Source organism: Lathyrus oleraceus, chromosome 3 (genome assembly GCF_024323335.1).
Source record: "Lathyrus oleraceus cultivar Zhongwan6 chromosome 3, CAAS_Psat_ZW6_1.0, whole genome shotgun sequence".
In the NCBI taxonomy this organism is placed as follows: domain Eukaryota; kingdom Viridiplantae; phylum Streptophyta; class Magnoliopsida; order Fabales; family Fabaceae; genus Lathyrus; species Lathyrus oleraceus.
The window spans coordinates 406,494,194-406,512,970 of record NC_066581.1 but is presented as its reverse complement, the minus strand read 5'-3'; the positions used below and the strand labels follow the sequence as shown (position 1 = coordinate 406,512,970).

Below are 18,777 nucleotides of genomic sequence, written 5' to 3'. Positions count from 1 at the left end.
AATTCAATTGTTATGTTGGACACAATTTCATAACCCTAAAAGAAATACATGTGATAATACAAAACATTACAGGTCACTTTGGACCAAATTCATTGAAATGTGAAAAAGTCCAACTTCAAGTGCCCATAACTTTCTCATCAAAAATCCAAATGATGCAAAATTTAAGTCCATATTTATTGTCTTGAAAATATATACAACTTTGAATTTTGAGGTTTTTTCATTTGAGGCTTATATCATTGAAACAGAAGGGCTTGAAGTTGGTCCATTTTGGCAAAATTCCCATATACATGTTTTGTACATTGAACTTCATGGCCAATTTCAATATTTTCCACACTCCAAATGAACTTTTGATCAACATAACATTTGTTCCTTATGTCAATACCTTTCTAACCATTAGCCACATGCCTATGTTTCAATTTTCCAAATGGCATTTTCGAAGAGGTGAAGTTTTGTGATCATTTATTGAAACCATGTTAAATCTTTGTGCACAAGCTTATGCATTGCAGTCTGCGCGTCCAAATCATCTCACAATCATCTCAGCTTTTATTTGCAATGGATTTTGGGCCTCACATGCGCCTGTACAGGCCCATGCATGGAGGACCCAAGCTCATGCACACACGAGTTTTCTCCTTGCTTGCATCAACCTTGGCTATAAATAGAATGCCTTGCTCACTTCAAATCTCAACCTAAAGGCGCCTGAAGTTCTGCACAACAGAATCCCCAACCCTCCATTAAAGGAATTCTGATTTTTCTCTTCATTTTTCAAGCTCAAATTTCAACTTCATTGGTTGATCTTTGACTTACAATTCCTTAGCCTTGCTTCCTTGTTACTTCAAGATCAAGCTGCACTGAAGATTTGGATTGGATCAAGCACTGAAAAGCTGCACTTCAAAGGTTGATTCTCCAACTGTTTTCCTTCGAATCTCCCTTATTATAGTGCATTGCTTGGTTTGGTTGGTACCTCTAAAGTCCTCATGTGAGAGGCAATTGATTTGTGCTTTTAATTTTGTGAATTGAACAAGTTCAGATTGAACACCTCATTTTTCTATCTCAGATTTCTTTCTCTATAGGGATCTTGAGTAGAAATTAAGGTTACAGGGGTGATGTACATCACCTCAGCTTTCGAATGATGTATGGATCGCGTGTTATGGTTGAGGTTTGAAAACCTGCAACTGGTGGTCGGGAAAAGGCTTCTCACCGTAGAAGACGGTGGTTTCCACCACCGTCCACACGTGGCTGACCTCATAGCCCTAGGATCCAACTGGAACGATATAATTTGGTCCTTTGATTGTTATGACTTTCTTTTAATCCATGTGCTTCGTTGTTGACTTAAGTGTTCCATGCGCGCGCGCTTCTCATCCACTAGATCAACCACGTCAATTAATGAAGTGGATCTGACGCCTCAGGATTTTTGTTATTTTTAATTTCTGTTTTAATTTTCTTTTATTCCATTTTATTTTAATAATTCATAACTTCTTTATTTGGAATCACAAAAATATGGGACCAATTGCAAAAAATTTCCCTTGAATTCTGGTTTCTAAAAATGATTTTTAATTATTTTTGTGATTCCATTTAATATTTTTTGTGAATTATTTCATTTCTGGTTGTTTTTAATTCATTTAAAATACTTTTCAATATTCAAAAATGAGAAAAATATTTTCTTAACATCTTTGGATGATGATGGATCTATGAATAATATTCTCATCAATTTCTTAATTGATTTGAGATTTATTTGAGATTTTAGTTCAATTATGTTATTTTTCTTCATTTTTAATTGTTTAAAATTAGTTTCTGTTTTCAAAAAATGATGAAAATTTTTGTCAAAACTTGTGTGACCATGTTAGACCTATGATGATCCAATTGGACTTTTCCAAGTTGATTTGAATTTGAAGTTTGACCTTTATTTGTTTATTTTATTTCATGTATTATTTTAATTCCAAAAAATACCAAAAATATGTTTGTTGTTTCTTGACTTCTAAGCTTCATCTCACTTCTGTTTACCATTGATTGATGTTGATTCCATTTATGTTTGATCAATGTGTTTTGCTTATGTCTTTTGAATTTCAATTATGTACATTCCATTTCCATCTTCTTCTTCTTCTTTATTCTTTTTAACCAATGAGTTAATGATTGGTGGTTATCCTCGACATATGAGAGGCTTAACCTTCTTTGATACAAATCAAATTCATCTTGATCAAAGATCAAGTGAATTGATTTGCATTAAAGATAGGTTGCTTCTTGGTCAAGCAAAAAACCTAAATCCATACAAGGTCATTCTTCTTTTCTTTTGGCATGGCAAGTTGTAGGAGCTTGGCTTACTAGTTATGATCTCTAACTTGTGTTTTTTTGCCTATAGTTTTATTGACCGGCCTCAGATAGGTGTGACTACTACATTAGTCCACTTACGATTGCTTAACATAGAGCTAAATTTCCTTATGGCACACTAACACTAACTACTAATCATTAACTTTTGATTCAAGCATTTAATTCTTGCAATTTACTTTAATGCAATTTAATTTCTTGCTCATTAATTCATTTGTCTTTGCCCTTTTCTCACTTGAGCTCATGTTTATGTTAATGCAATTTGCCTTTTGCTCACTTGAGCATATTATTGTGTATATACTATTGCCTTGTGCTTGTTTTGTTTTTGATTGTGTGAAACCAATGCAAATGGAGAAAGGACTTAGATTTAGGACCTTACCTATGCTAAATGGAGTTTCAAGAGCAACTAGGCCTCATGCCTTTAGAACGCTAAATATGTTGAAGAGCAAGTAGGCCTCATGCCTTTAGAATGCTTAATCTTGAATATGAATTGAAAGGACCATAATTCTAAACTCACTCTTGTCCATTCTGTTTTATTGCATTGTGGAACTTTTTGATTTGTGCGTTCTTCTGTGATAGGGATCCTAAATTTGAGCCAATTAGAAGGACCATTGTCATGGACATCTAAGATAAGAGATACAAAAGCCAATTGGAAGATTCCTAGGAGCTTGATTGAATATTTGCTTGGTTGCTTGAGTTATTTTCTTATTGCTTGCTAAGTCCAAAGGAAAGGAGCAACTTGAATCATCTTTATGATCTCAAGAATGGAACTCCAAGTAGTTTTATTTCTCTTCCCTCATCTTTGCATGTTTAGGACCTAGCCCTTCTCTTCTTCTCTCCACTCTAACCTAAGCCAAACTTTTTTTGTGCAACATTAACATTGCTTTCAAAATTAGAAACCTAGGCACTATGCCTTTGATTTTTCAAACTCTTTTCATAACACTTATTTTGAATTGAATCTTAAGTCAACTTTGACTTTATTTTGTGAATACTTTTCATTTGTAAATACAACTCACTCAAATTGTTTTTGTGGTTCCAATGGCCACTTTTTGCCAAAGCTTTTCATAAACATTAGCTAATAGGTTTGAGTTATCATAGAGGTTGATATGATACTCACCTGTATCCTTAGTGTTGGGTTATAAGTCTTCCATGCTTATTATAGGGTTAAACCCTCAGTAGCATCTTGAAGCTCTCCTCACATGGTGGATTTGTGGTTTTGGGTTGAGTTTTCTCCCTTTGATAACAAAAGACCTTAAGGCTTTTGACCAATCAATTCACCAACTTAATTTTTGAGATTTTTACCCCGAACTACGAGGTTTTGATCCTACCTTTTTTAAGATGGTACGTAGGCAATGGGTTTATCCATTCAAACAAAATTGTAAATAATTTATATATTCTCTTCTCATCTCCCCAATCATGTTTGCACAAATATTTTTTCACAAATACCAACCTACCATACAACATTTGTAAAAAGGGCTCTCTTAGAGTACTAAGGATGTTTTGGGTGCTTAAAACCTTCCCATTGCATAACAAACCCCCTTACTCTGATCTCTGACATTTTTATTAGTTTTTGATTTGATAAAACTTCTCGGTTTTTGTTCGCTTTCTAACCTTTCCTTTGGATAAATAGAAGTGCGGTGGCGACTCGAATTGTATGATTTACTTTTGATTTAGTCAATAAATCTAAAGGTAATGAATACCCCACTACAGTGGCTAGAAGCCATGAAATCTGAAATGGATTCCATGTACACAAACTCAGTTTGGACTTTGGTAGAGCCTCATGTAAGAGTTAAGCCTATAGGATGCAAGTGGGTCTTCAAAAAGAAGACTGACATGGATGGTAAGGTACATACCTATAGGGCAAGACTGGTTGCAAAAGGATATAAACAAATTCATGGGGTTGACTATGATGAAACCTTTTCACCAGTTGCAATGCTTAAATCTGTTTGGATTTTACTTGATATCGATGCATATCATGATTATGAAATATGGCAGATGGATATCAAAACTACTTTCCTTAATGGGAATATTCTTGAGGATGTGTACATGATATAGCCTGAAGGATTTGACATACCAGAAGAAGCCCAAAAGATATGCAAGTTACAAAGATCAATCTATATATTGAAGCAAGCTTCCAGAAGCTGCAATCTTCGTTTTGATGAAACAGTAAAACAATATGGATTCATCAAGAACGAAGATGAGCCGTGTGTCTACAAGAAGGTTAGTGGGAGCATGATTATTTTCCTGGTATTATATGTAGATGACATATTACTCATTGGAAACGATGTCCCTACCCTACAACAAGTGAAGTCTTGGTTGGGGAAATGCTTTCATATGAAGGACCTAGGTGAAGTAGCCTATATATTAGCAATTAGAATCTATAGAGATAGATCACAAAAACTGTTTGGCCTAAGTCAGAGTTCGTACATAGACAAAGTGCTGAGACGCTTTAATATGCATGATTCCAAGAAAGGATTCAGCCATATGCAACATGGCTTGTGTCTATCAAAAACACAATCCCCTTCAACTAAGGAAGAAAGGGATTGCATGAATAAGATTCCATATGCATCTGCAATAGGATCTATCATGTATGCCATGTTATGTACTCGACCAGATGTCTCGTATGCTTTAAGTGCAACGAGTAGGGACCAATCTGATCCTGGTGATGCTCATTGGGTAGCTGTCAAGAATATCCTTAAGTATTTGAGAAGGACTAAGGACTCATTCTTGATATATGGAGGTCCGAAAGAGTTGGCTGTAATTGGATACACCGATGCTAGCTTCCAGACAGATAAGGATGACTTTAGATCGCAATTTGGTTATGTGTTTTGCTTAAATGGTGGCGTTGTGACCTGGAAAAGTTCAAAGCAAGAAACAGTTGTTGATTCTACCACCGAGGCCGAGTATATTGCTGCCTCAATTGCAGCAAAGGAAGTTGTTTGGATCAAAAAGTTCATTAGTGAACTTGGCATAGTTCCTAGCATTGTGGATCCCATTGGTCTCTATTGTGATAACAATGGTGCTATCGCACAAGCTAAGAAGCCTAGGCGGTATCACCTCATTCGAGAGATAATAGATAGAGGAGATGTGAAAATATGCAGAGTACCTACACTTGACAATATTGTTGACCCACTGACAAAACCTCTTGCGCAGCAGAAGCATGATGGCCATACTAGATCTATGGGCATTTGGGGTATGCCTGATTGGCTTTAGTCCTAGTGGGAGATTGTTGGTGTAAGCCCTATAGGCCAATACTTTTGGTACTTGTATCGAATTATTTATTAATAATAAAAGGTTTTTTCTTTATTATGTTTGTCTAATAAAGTCCCTAGAATAGATAGTCCGTTTAATGTATCAAGTGTGACTTAATCATGAGATCACATTAAACATAAGAACACTATTCTTAAAGTATCCATAGTCGAGCTTTATTGTGAAGTGGGATAATATTAAAGCATTAAGACTATTATGTATATAGACTGATGATCACATCTCATGGATCATGGATAACGAGTTATCAAGTCTTAAACATAGGCATGAATGCTAAGAGTAATATTTATACTGGATTGACCCGCTATGAGAATACTATATAGAATGTTATGCAAAGTGTCATACGTTATTCTCATGGTGATAATGGTGTATACCACCCTTCGACCTGAAACCACTATGGACTCTAGATGTAGAGTCGAGTGCCTTATTGCTGATCAAACATTGTCCGTAACTGGATGACCATAAAGACAGTTGATGGGTACTCCACGAAGCATGCTAAGGGACATGAGTGACCTAGATGAAATTTTCCCATCCAGCATAACAGGATAAATGTCTATGGGCCAAATATTGAATTGGACAAGGATGACACGGTCTATGCCTTGTGTTCAATATAGACATAAGGGCAAAAGGATAATTGTACACATAAGTATTTTCACAAAAGGATTTGTCAGATCACATGACATTTTCGTCTTGGGTAGAAGTGATGTGTTGCTAGATACCGCTCACTGTTTATTATGTTAAATACATGATTTAATATAATTGCCAATGCCGCGAAAACCTACAGGGTCACACACAAAAGGACGGATTGATGAGAGATAGAGTAACTAAGGAATACCGTAATGTACGGTGCACTTAAGTGAATTGTAGAAAATCATAAGGTACGATGTACTTAAGTAGAATACGAAATATGGTAAGGTACCACGTGCTTAAGTGATTTTGGCATATTATAAGATATTGGCCACATACACTTGAGTGGGCTTTTTTTAGCTTGTAACCCACATAAGTGGTTCTATAAATAGAACCCTTGTGTAGAAGCATTTGTGCAGTTGCAATTTCGTTTCTCTCCCTCACTCACTCAAAGCCTTCATTTGTAGCAGCTAGCACTGATATTGAAGGAATCCGTTCGTGTGGACTGAGTAGAGGCATTGTCATCGTTCAACGTTCGTGATCGCTCCGTAGATCTGCATCAAAGGTTACAATCGCCACAAGAGGTAACAATTCTATCACTGATCATGCCCATTCGCAAGGATCACTAAAGGAGAAATTTTAAATTCCGCTGCGTTTAGGATCTCTCTTCTCCTTCACCACGCGCTAAAGTGATTTTTTCATATCAAAATATATTGGCTACATGCAGTTAAGTGGCCTTTTTAGCTTGTAGCTCACACAAGTAGTTCTATAAATAGAACCCTTGTGCAGAAGCATTTGGGCAGTTGAAATTTCGTTTCTCACTCTCTCTCACTCAAAGCCTTCATTCGTAGCAGCTAGCACTGAGATTGAAGGAATTTGTTCGTGTGGACTGAGTAGAGGTGTTGTCACCATTCAACATTCGTGATCACTCCTTAGATCTGCACCAAAGGTTTCAATCGCAACAAGAGGTAACGATTCTATCACTGATCATGCCCATTTGTAAGGATCACTAAAGGAGAAAAATTTTAATTTCCGTTGCATTTTCGATCACTATTCTCCTTCAACTTCAACTCATTTTGTGAAGTAATCAACAACCACCAAAATTAAATGATGTTCGTTTGAAGCTTTTGGCTCAATCATACCAATCATATCAATTCCCCACATGGAGAAGGGCCATGGGAAGGAAATGACGTTCAATAGTGTCGGAGGAACATGAATCTTATTTGCAAAATTTGACACTTGTGGCATTTCTTCACAACCTTGCAACAATCAAATTCCATTGTCATCCAATAGTAACCCGATCTCAATATTTTATTTTCCATAGCATGTCCATTGGAATGAATACCAAAAGAACCTTCATGGACTTCAGACATCAATAGGTCTGCTTCGTGTCCATCCATGCATCTGAGCAAAACCATATCTAAATTTCTCTTATAAAGCACATCACCATTTAGGTAGAAATTGCCAGCTAATCTTCTCAAAGTCTTCTTATCTTTCAAAGATGCCCCAAACGGGTAAGTCTGACTTTGGAGGAAATATTTGATATTTGTAATACCATGGCTTTTCATCTTTGACTTCTTCAATAGCAAATACATGAGTTGGCCTATCAAGATGCATCATAGTTAAATTAGGAACTTCATTCCAAAAATTCACCATAATCATTGAAGTCAACGTTGCAAGAGTATCTGCCATCCGGTTTTCATCTCGAGGGATGTGATGAAACACAACCTTTGTAAAGAAAGTTGAAATCCTCCTCGCATAATCTCTGTACGGTATCAAATCGGGTTGATTCCTCTCCCATTCACCTTTGATATGATTGACTACCAAAGTTGAATCTCCATAGACGTCAAGATATTTTATTCTGATATCAATGGCTTCTTCAAGCCCCATAATGCAAGCTTCATACTCAGCCATATTGTTTGTACACTTGAGGGTCAATCTAGCTATAAACAGAAAATGAGTGTCGTGAGGAGTAATAATCACTGCCCCAACTCCATTACCATACGAATTAACAGCTCCATCAAATATCATGCCCTAACGGGAACCAAGCTTTGGCCCTTCTTCAAGCAATGGTTCATCACAATCTTTCGTCTTTAAGTACAAAATCTCATCGTCTGGAAAATCATATTGTACGGACTGATAATCTTCGATAGGTTGGTGGGACAAATGGTCAGCCAAGACACTACCCTTAATAGATTTTTGAGATCGGTATTCAATATCATACTTAGACAGTAACATCTGCCATCAGGCAATCCTCCCAGTTAAAGCATGCTTTTCAAAGATGTACTTAATTGGATCCATTTCGGATATCATCCAAGTAGTATGATTCAACATATACTGGTGCAGACGCTTAGCGACCCAAGCCAATGCGCAACATGTCTTCTCAAGCATAGAATATCGAGTCTCACAGTCGGTGAACTTCTTACTGAGGTAATAAATTGCATATTCTTTCTTTCCAGGTTAATCTTGCTGACCAAGAACACAACCTATACTCTCATCAAGCATATTCAAATACATGATCAACGGTCTTCCTTCAACAGGCAGAGACAGAGTCGGAGGCTCAAGAAGATACTCTTTGATACTATCAAAAGTTTTCTGGTAATCCTCGGTCCAATCACAAGATTGATCTTTCCGAAGAAGCTTGAAAATAGGCGCACACGTGGTAGTTATATGCGATATAAATCTCAAAATATAATTCAAGCGGCCGAGAAAACCTCTGACTTGCTTCTCAGTTTTGGGCGTCGACATCTCTTGTATTGCTTTCACCTTGGCAGGACCAACTTCAATACCCTTCTTGCTGACAACGAAGCCCAACAACTTAGTAGAATGAACACCAAACATACACTTATTGGGATTCAAACGAAGTTTATACTTCTTCAAACGCTGGAATAACTTTAACAAATGCTCAACATGCTCTTCTTCATCACTTGATTTAGAAATCATATCATCAACATAAACTTAAATCTCTTTATGCATCATATCATGAAAAAGAGTGGTCATAGCTCTCTAGTATATTGCACCAGCATTCTTTAAACCAAAAGGCATCACTCTATAACAGAATGTTCGCCAGGGTGTAATGAATATGGTCTTCTCCATATCTTCAGGTGCCATCTTGATTTGGTTATAACCGGAAAATCCGTCCATAAACGAAAAGACTTTGAATTTAGCTATATTGTCTACCAACATATCAATGTGTGACGGAGGAAAATCATCTTTCAGACTAGCTTTATTCAAATCTCTATCATCAATGCACATGCAAACTTTTCCATCTTTCTTAGGAACAGGCACGATATTGTCCACCCACAGCAGATGCTCGGAGGTAACAAGGAAACCAGCATCAATCTGCTTCTACACTTTCTCCTTGATTTTCACTGCCATCTCATGGTGAGTCCTTCTCAATTTCGGTTTGACCGACAGGCATTCTGGTTTCAACGGCAATCTACGGTCCACAATCTCATAATCCAAACCAGGCATGTCTTGATAGGACCAAGCAAACACATCAAAATAATCTCGAAGAAGATCAATCAACCCCTTCTTAGCTTCTGGACCCTGTTGAGAACCAATCTTGACTTCATTGACATCGTCATCAGAACCCAAGTTGACTAATTCAATATGCTCTTCAAATGGATGAATGGATTTTTCCTCGTGCTCAAGCAAACGGGATAACTCATCAAATACTTCTTTATCATCAATCTCTTCCTCTGCTTCAAACACAGAGAAATCAAAGTTTGGGGAGGGAGTAGGGTCATTGTATTCAATGGGTTTGAGAACCAACCTACATAATGATTTGATATTTGGATTTTAGAGAAGTGGGGTGCAAACAAATATTATGCAGATGGAAAGATTATTATTTATTTATGTTTTTTGTGATTACCATTTTTCATAAAAGCAAAAAGTAAAAATAAAACACCATAGATGTGGATGAATAAAAAATTTGCTTTATTGATGATAATAAGGAAAATGCCCAACAATGTTCACTTCTCCATTAGGCACAGGAGAATGATTTTTCTTAAAACAAATGAAAAACAAATTACTTAGAATGGTGAATAACAGTAGGAACATCAACAGCAACCCAGTTGTTGCAAGTCTGGCCATGCGTCACAAAGTTGGCGCAAGCTTCGTCTTCGTCACTGTCTTCAATAATGGCTGTTGAGTGTTGATCATTCTCATGAATGAAACCTCCACTGCGGAATACAGGTTGCATAACCTTGACATTGGCGTTGAATGGCCCTAGTTGGAATCCTAGCCCTTCCGTGTTCTTGTTCTCAGCGACTTCCACAACACAACCCCACTTATCAATACTGTCGGCCTGAATAACCTCTTGTGCATCTTTTAAAGAAGACATGGGTACCCCAACTTTCTTTAATTTATCATCAATGGACAAAGCTTGGAACGGCGTTCCAACTTCTTCCTCGGCATTAACAAAAGTGAAAGATGACAAATGGCTCACCAGCAATGCCTTCTCTCCACTAGCAACGACAAGCTTGTCGTTGTTCACAAGTTTCAGCTTCTGATGTAGAGTAGATGTCACAACTCCAACTTCATGAATACATGGCCTTCCCAACAAGTAGCTATAGGCCGAGTGAATATCCATTACCTAGAAAGTAATTTGGAAACCACTCAGACCTATCTTCACCGGAAGGTCCACTTCTCCAATGACAATTTTACGAGAATCGTCAAACGCTTTAACAAATACATCGATGTACCTCATCGGGGAGCCTTGATGAGAAAGTCTTGACAGATTTGACTTCGGCAACACGTTCAGTGATGATCCTGTATCACCCAACACATTGGACAAAGCGTCCTCCTTACAATTCATCGAAATATGCAATGCCAAATTGTGATTATTGCCTTCCACGGGATGTTCTTCGTCACAAAAGCTCAGATTGTTACAAGATGTGATGTTAGCAATAATGTGGTTGTAAGACCCCAATTTTGGGCCCTAAGATCCCTCATGGCCCATAACATATCATATCATTGTCTCAAGGATCATTGCATGCCCTAGTCCCCTCCTAGTGGGTAGGTTGCCTTGTGGGTTGTTTCTTGATCACCAAGCATACTTTGCATTTGTATATCTTTGCTTTTCATATGTTTATCATTCAAAAAAGTACAAAAATATTGTCAGTCTAACCTTGTTGCTTGCAGTTGAAGCAATCATCAGCAATTAGGTCAAAAGCAGTCAACAGTCAGTCAAAGCAATGGATGGTGGCCATTCTTGCAGAATTTGGGCACCATGATCAATAATCAAGAGTTCATACAACTTGGGACATCATTTGAAGTCAAGTTCTCAAGGAATTAGGGTTTGGAATTCATCAGAAGTGGTTCAATCATCCAAAACCCTAGAAAAGTCAAACTTGGTCAACTGTGGATTTAATCAAGGATTTGATGGATAGAATTGATTTGAAGGAGCTCATTCATGCTTGTATAAGCCTCATATATCATGTCAAACCTCATCATGGAAGAATTTGAAGTAGAATCAGAAATTTCCCAAAATAGAAAGTGGACCTGTAATTTCAACTGCCAAAAATGGAAACTTCTTGATCCTCAACTTACATCATGATACAAGCTCCAAATGAATTTTTGCCCAACATGAAAGTTGAATATCTTGTTCTCCCATTTTCAAAAAGTCCAAGAACTCTCAAATCCCATGTGTGGTTGTCAAGATATGATCAAATCATTTTCACCAATTTTTGAACTTCAAATGAGCATATCTCTCAATTCCCTTGGCCAAATTTGGTGGGATTTTTTCCTACACACTCCATTTAACACCCTCTTTCCAAAAATTCATTCCTCATTCTCCAAAACCTTGCCAATCAAAATGGCATTTTTTGACCTTTTCCTTTTAAAATCAAAGTTTGACCAAACTTTGACTTTTTGAATTAAGACTTTTTTCACCATTTTGCCAATTGAGATTGCTTTCATATCATGTTTGAAACTTGCTCAAAGCCCTAAATCATGTTCATATCACCATTTTACTACCATTTTGACATAAGGTGCAAAGTTGGTATTTTTTGCAATTGGTTTGAAAAGAGTAAAACAAGGACAGCATTTTGTGTGCAGAGTTCAAACAGCATTTGGATGGTCATGTACAACCTGTATCAGGCCCATTCGACCAGACCATCACACCTCCACTTCACTTGTGCAAAGTTTAGCAAAATGGCAAATTGGTTTCATTTGACTAATCCAACTTAGCATTTCCATTAGCAAGGCTAAACAGTGATATATAAGTCACATTTCTGCCAGATTCTAACCCTAGAGACCAAGCAAGCTGCAGCCACCCGACCAAAAAACCTATCACTCTCTCATTTGGAATTTTGGCAAAAACAGAATTTCTGAGTAGAACTCTCAAAAACCTTCGAGCTTTCTTCATGGTTCCATCATCTAGATAACATTTGTAGGCTTATCCAAGCAGAAAATCCCAGCTGGAACCTTCTCTTTTGTTCTGCATCTTCAAGCTATCAACTATGGCAGAGCATGATGTGGTGATTTTCAAGCATCAATGAGTTAAAACTATCCAACCATTCATCATTTCCAAGTACCTGAAGCAACTGTTTGAGCTTGTAACCACCAAAACAACACTGTACCATCGATTTCTTCAAATCAAGTAAGGTTTTCGACCAACTCTTTTCTCAAAACTTTGTTGTGCCATGTGTAGTCTCTACATTATTGAGTGTTGTGTGCTTTGAATCGTGTGTTTTGCTTGTGTATGCTGAAAGATATTTGGCTTTAAAGTTTCATGCTCATGGATGTTTCTGCTCGAGTTAAGATATCTAGGGTGTTTAAATGCAAATGAACTTTGGAATGAGCATGCTGGATGATTGATATGTTGATTGCCATGCCTAATTTCGTGATTCTGGACACTTCAATTTCCATGATTAATTGTTGATGATGAATGCTGCTGTTCATAAACCCTAACATATTTTCCAGGAATCCTGTACATGTGCATGTGTGTTGGCCATTATTTCTGCTTGTGATTGCATGATGTATCTCATTACCATGATGATTGTATGATGCTTGATCGAGTTTTGTTTGTGGATTACATGAATGTGCCCTGCCGTTCATGAACTCTCATATTTTCCAGAACTCCAATTCATGTTGTGTTGGTTGCTGTTTGTTACATGTTGCATGATGCTGTACCAATGCCATATTGTTTGTGTGCTTTTGTTGAATTTCGTTTTGATGGATTGCTTGAAGATAAGTTTGCCATGGCTGCTGTAAACCCTAAGGGTTTCTAAAACCAGAAATTTGAAGCTCATTGGCCACGTTACTGTTCTATTGGCTGAGAGCCAATCAGAACATTTTATTTGCCTTGCCAAAACGCTGCAGTTTAGTTAAGTGGGACGCCTATTTACACTTATGCCACTGCGTTGACCCTTAGTTGACTTGTTCACCATGTTAATTCTTCATGTTTCATCAATTTGTGCATCAACTTCAACAATTAATTTCTCTTTCAATTTAACTCCAAAAATTCTGATTCTTTTTCCATCATGTTCATGAATGTGTCTAGTATTTGATTTTGATTTTTAATTAATTTTTGGTTGACTGAATTTTAATTGGCATGAATTTTCTTGACAAGTATGCATATTTGACACCCTTTGCCATTTCAATTGTGAAATACTCATGTTGTATCCAATGAGCTTGAAATTTTTTGTGGTGAAACTAGACACATTGACCTTTGTTTCCATATAGAGTTTATGCATTTCCCATTTGTGGTTTGTGAGTTACAAATTTTTGAAGTTATGTGTTGCATTTGGTGCTACATGAATGATATGCATTTTCCCAATTTTTGTTCACATGCTTCCTTACATCCAAATGACCCCAAATTTTGCATGAATCATCTATCACATGTCTAGTTTGTGTATGAATTTTCTTGGAATTAATCTTGCTGTTTTCCATTTATTTTGAGAATTTTCTTCCATGCTTTGTCATTTGTTGACTTTTTGTGCTACACATTGCCATATCCTTTGTGAAATTCTCATATCTTATTGTATGTCCATTAAATTTCATATGTGATAACTAGACATCTCAAGCTTTGCATTGGTGTTAATCTCATTCATTTCTCTTCTGTTTTCAATTTGATATGATTTTTTGAAGTTGACCCATGTTTGTTGACCTTCATTATGCATGCTTGAATTTGGTTTGACTTCATGATTTTAATTGACTGCCTTCCTCTCATCCAAATGCAATAAAATTTGACATGCTTGTCATGCTAGATGTTAGGATTGAATGTGATTTATTTGATGATTTTTGAGATTGTTTGAGTTGACTTTTGATGCAAGTCATTCTGTTGACTTTTTTGTGCTTTCATTTGCCTTACTTTGACTTCAAATGTTCATGAAATGATAATAATGCATGATTTGATTATGAATCCAATTGTGATAGCTTCTTAAATGTCTGAACATGAATTGGGTTGACTTTTCTTTGCTGTTTGACTTTTTTCTTTCATCTTTGACCCTAGGCTAGTCCTAGTGGTCTTTTGAGCTTACAATTGAGCTATTGTTTCAGGTTAAGCACCAATGCCTCAAAGATCATTCAAATTTGATTGAGTTGGATTATATATTGTGCTAACCCTTGTTTTGTAGGTGTGACTCATATGAGTTTGGCTTTGTGCCTTGGCACCTCTGTTTATGGTTGACTGTTATTTATCCATTTCTTTTGGTTTGAACTGTTGACTTGTTTACTAATAAATTTGACTTTTTCAGGTACTTTAGTTGCTTAAGTTCTTTGAACTTGCTTGCTTTGCTATTTAGCATTTGCTTTGAGGTATAAACCCTTCTTCTTCTTGTAGTCTGGAGACCCGGTCTATTATTTGACCGGGCAAACTGTCTGAAGTCCTCCTTAAGAGGCAATGCCTGTGTGTGTTTAAAATTGTCCCAAGCAGGAAAAGTCCTTCAAGTAAGGAAATTGGTGGAAGGTAGGGATAAGTAATCTATCCCCCACTATTCAGTGTGTCCTCTCTTTGCTCCCATTACATGGTTGAAGCATTGAGATAAAAACCCAAGATCTATCGAGTCAATAATGGGGAAAGAGTTCCATCTTTCTGAACTCCCCCACTTTCTATTTGATGCTCTCTCTGATCTGAGATAGAAGCAATGAGGCACACCCCTCATCTCCTTTTCATCTGCTTCACCTTAGCCTCTCAATGGCAAGGTTAAGAGCGACACTTACCTATCACAGTGGACTTTCATAGTCAAACCCTCTTGTGTGAGCCCCCTTGTTTGGCTATAGAGTGTGCTGTTTGATATTTATTGATTGATTGATTGCTTCATATGCACATGTTTGCTTGTATGTTATGCATTTATCATCATCATCAATTGCCATTAGTGCATGATCATATCATTTGTCTGTGAGACTTTTATTATTGTTGTTTGCCCATTGAGGACAATTGTAAGTCCATTACTTTGGCATTTGCTCCTATGATATGGAAGGATAGAGTGTAAGACCTCATTGGTCACTCATATCTTCTGTTTTATCTGTTTGTATGTGAGGATACAGTTATAAGTCCCTGTAAGTTGGCATCTGCTTTCCTGTGATCATAATTTGTTTATCTGTTTGTATGAGAGGTTGCAATTATAAGTCCCTGTAAGTTGGCATTTGCATTCCTATGATCATGTGTTGCTTTTGTTCTTGTATGTGAGGATCCATTGTAAGTCCCTGCAATGTGGCATTGGTTTTCCTATGAGCATCTGTGGAGTTAACCTAAGTCCAGACAGATTGGCAGTTAACTTCCATTTCTCATCTTTGTTTTTCTTTTAAGGAGATTAGTGTAAGTCCATTGAGTGGCTTATGATATCCCATTTTGTTTTAGGAGATTGGTATAAGCCCAGTGATTGGCATCCGGTATCCGCCTTTTCTTTGCTTGTTTGTTTATTATTATTCATTGCTATTCCAAAGGACACACTTGAATCATCCCCTATATGATTTCAAGAGGTGAACCTTCTAAGAAGTTTTACAATCCATCTTCATCCATTCATCCTCATTATGTCCTAAACCTTTTCACACTTTGATTTCAACTTGACATAGATATTGTGCAAACATCTTCATGCTTTTCAAACTAAAAACCTGGACCCAAGTACTTGACTTTTTTTCAAAAACTCCATTTCATAATACTTCTTTCAAATCAATCTTAATCATACTTTGACTTCACTTTCATAATCACAATCAATTAACATCACTTATTCAATTGTTTTGGCTTTGTCCATTGTTAATCTTTTCATGCATTAGCCATAGGTTTCAATTATCATTGTGGTTGATGTAAATCTTGCCTATCCTTAGTGAGTCGACAGTAAGACTTCCGTACTGAAAACAGGGCTAACCCCTCTAGTACGTCGAAGCTATCCTCGCATGGTGGATGTTGGTCTTGGTCGAGTTTTCTCCCATTGATAATGAAAAGCCTCAGTGCTTGTGTTTAAAACTGAATCCACCAACTTTTGGAAATCTTTTAGCCGAACTACGGCGTTTTGATCCTTACCTTTGATGGAAGGTACGTAGGCAGCGGGTTTATCCGTTCAAACCCAATAAAAATTGTATATTCTTTTCTCATCATCCCAATCATGTTTGCACAATCTTTATGTCATAACAAATAACAATCTTTTACAACAAGTGTGAAAAGGGCTCCCTAGGAGTACCTAGGACGTAGTGGGTGCCTAACACCTTCCCATTGCGTAATTTACCCCTTACCCAGAATCTCTGATCTTTTTATTAGTTTTCTACGTGTAAAACTTCTTAGGCTTTTGTTCGCTTTTTAGCCAGTCCTTTGGATAAATAAAAGTGCGGTGGCGACTCGAAAATTTTCAATGTATCTCTTAGCTTATGGTTTAATCGATAGATCATATAGCGACGAATACACCGCTACAGAAAAGTGGCGACTCTGCTGGGGAGATGTCACAGAAAAGTGGCGACTCTGCTGGGGAGTATCAACAGAATCCTTGGTGGTATTGCCTACTTTTCACCCTTGTTGTGCTATATTGTTATTCTTTATTTGACATATTTTTGTACAATTTGGGATCACTGTATTGATTGTAATGTGTGAATTGCTTGATATACATTTGCTGTTTGCTTTGGTGATCTGTGAGATGAGTTCTGTACCCGAACTCGAGTGCACTCTAGGATAGGAGAATGGCATAGTCTTGTTGACTGGTGTGGAGTAGTCCTTAGCCAGTTGACTTGCGAGTCCATTCACTTGGTGGAGGTCATGTTGAACTAATAATGTCACACAAGTTATTTGTGGATAGGCATTATTCTTTCAATCATGTGCCGCAGAAGCCAAGGACCTTAGTTTACCGAACCCATCTTGGCCTATTTTTAGGACCGTAGTGCGGAGGTCGTTCAGATGTCAGTTCTGATACGATTGTTACGCGATACTACACTCATAAGAGTTTCTCTTGAGAATATTCTTGGAATACGAGTATTCGTTCCTCCGATAATATTCGAAAGATGGAACGATGATTATGGGAACCTCTGATAGAACATGTCTGGCAGGTTTAAACCCTAGTACACTCCCATTGGGTGGTTCTTAACCGAGACTCCATGCTCGTGACTCTCAACAAACCCATGATTCGTGGTTGAGTCGTTCAAACATTGTTAATATCAATGGATCCCGGATCAGGTGTAAAACCTAAATCCACCAAAGCGGCTGGTTGATATTAAGGATGTTAGAGTCGGTTCATGTACCGCTAATATCAATGGAACTTGGGTGTCGATAAGGTGAAAACCTAAATCCACCAAAATGGATGATTGATATTAGGGATACATTGAGCTTTCCCACGACCTTTGCTTGGCGTGCCTTGCTTGATCCTTGAGTGTGTTTGTTGCATTCATGCATTCACGCATTCATCTGCATTCATATCATCAGAAAAAAGAAAATTTTCAAGGAACTCAAAGGAGTTTATTTGCAAAAATTTTCAAAACATGAAAAAACCGGGAAATTTTTTTTCACCTGATATATCTGATGAGATATTCTCATATATGATCAAAATGCTTAAACATTTCAAAGTTTGCAAATAAAACCCTCGGGTTCCTTTGAAATAAAAAACCAGCATATGCATAAACACTTCATGCATCATTTGCATAAACAGGTGTTTTGTTCCGGTCTCCCGTCCTGTGGTCTGACCCTGCAATCTTCATTCATTTTGAAGACGCACTTTGCCGGTATTATACCAGAGCCAACTCTGCCAGATTGATGGATCATCCTGAGCAAGAGAGTTGTGAATTCAGAGAGGATTTTGCCAGCCTAAGTGCTTTTAATGGATTTATTCCTGTTGATGGATTTATTCCTGTTGATGGATTTATTCCTGTTGATGGATTTATTCCTGTTGATGGATTTATTCCTGGTTAACCGATCCCGAGCTGGTATTGGCTACTGTTCTGGGGCATGCAATGAGCAAGGTTTGTTCACGAGTGGAGGATTCATTCATGCCGATCAACCTGAAGAGGAAGCTGCTGCTATCTTGAAAGAGGATGCAGAAGATTTGAACACTTTCATCATTCCTGGTGGTGTCTGCCACAATTGGGTCGCTGTGGATGTTCCTACGGTCATTCATAAGTCAGCGTGATTTGTTC

At 37.4% G+C, this 18,777-nt stretch overlaps 1 pseudogene; it reads right to left on the bottom strand.

Annotated features, from left to right (window-relative positions):
* LOC127131471 (uncharacterized) overlaps positions 1-10,561 on the bottom strand; it is an 80,079-nt pseudogene extending 69,518 nt beyond the window's left edge.
* Positions 10,562-18,777: the final 8,216 nt, after the last annotated feature.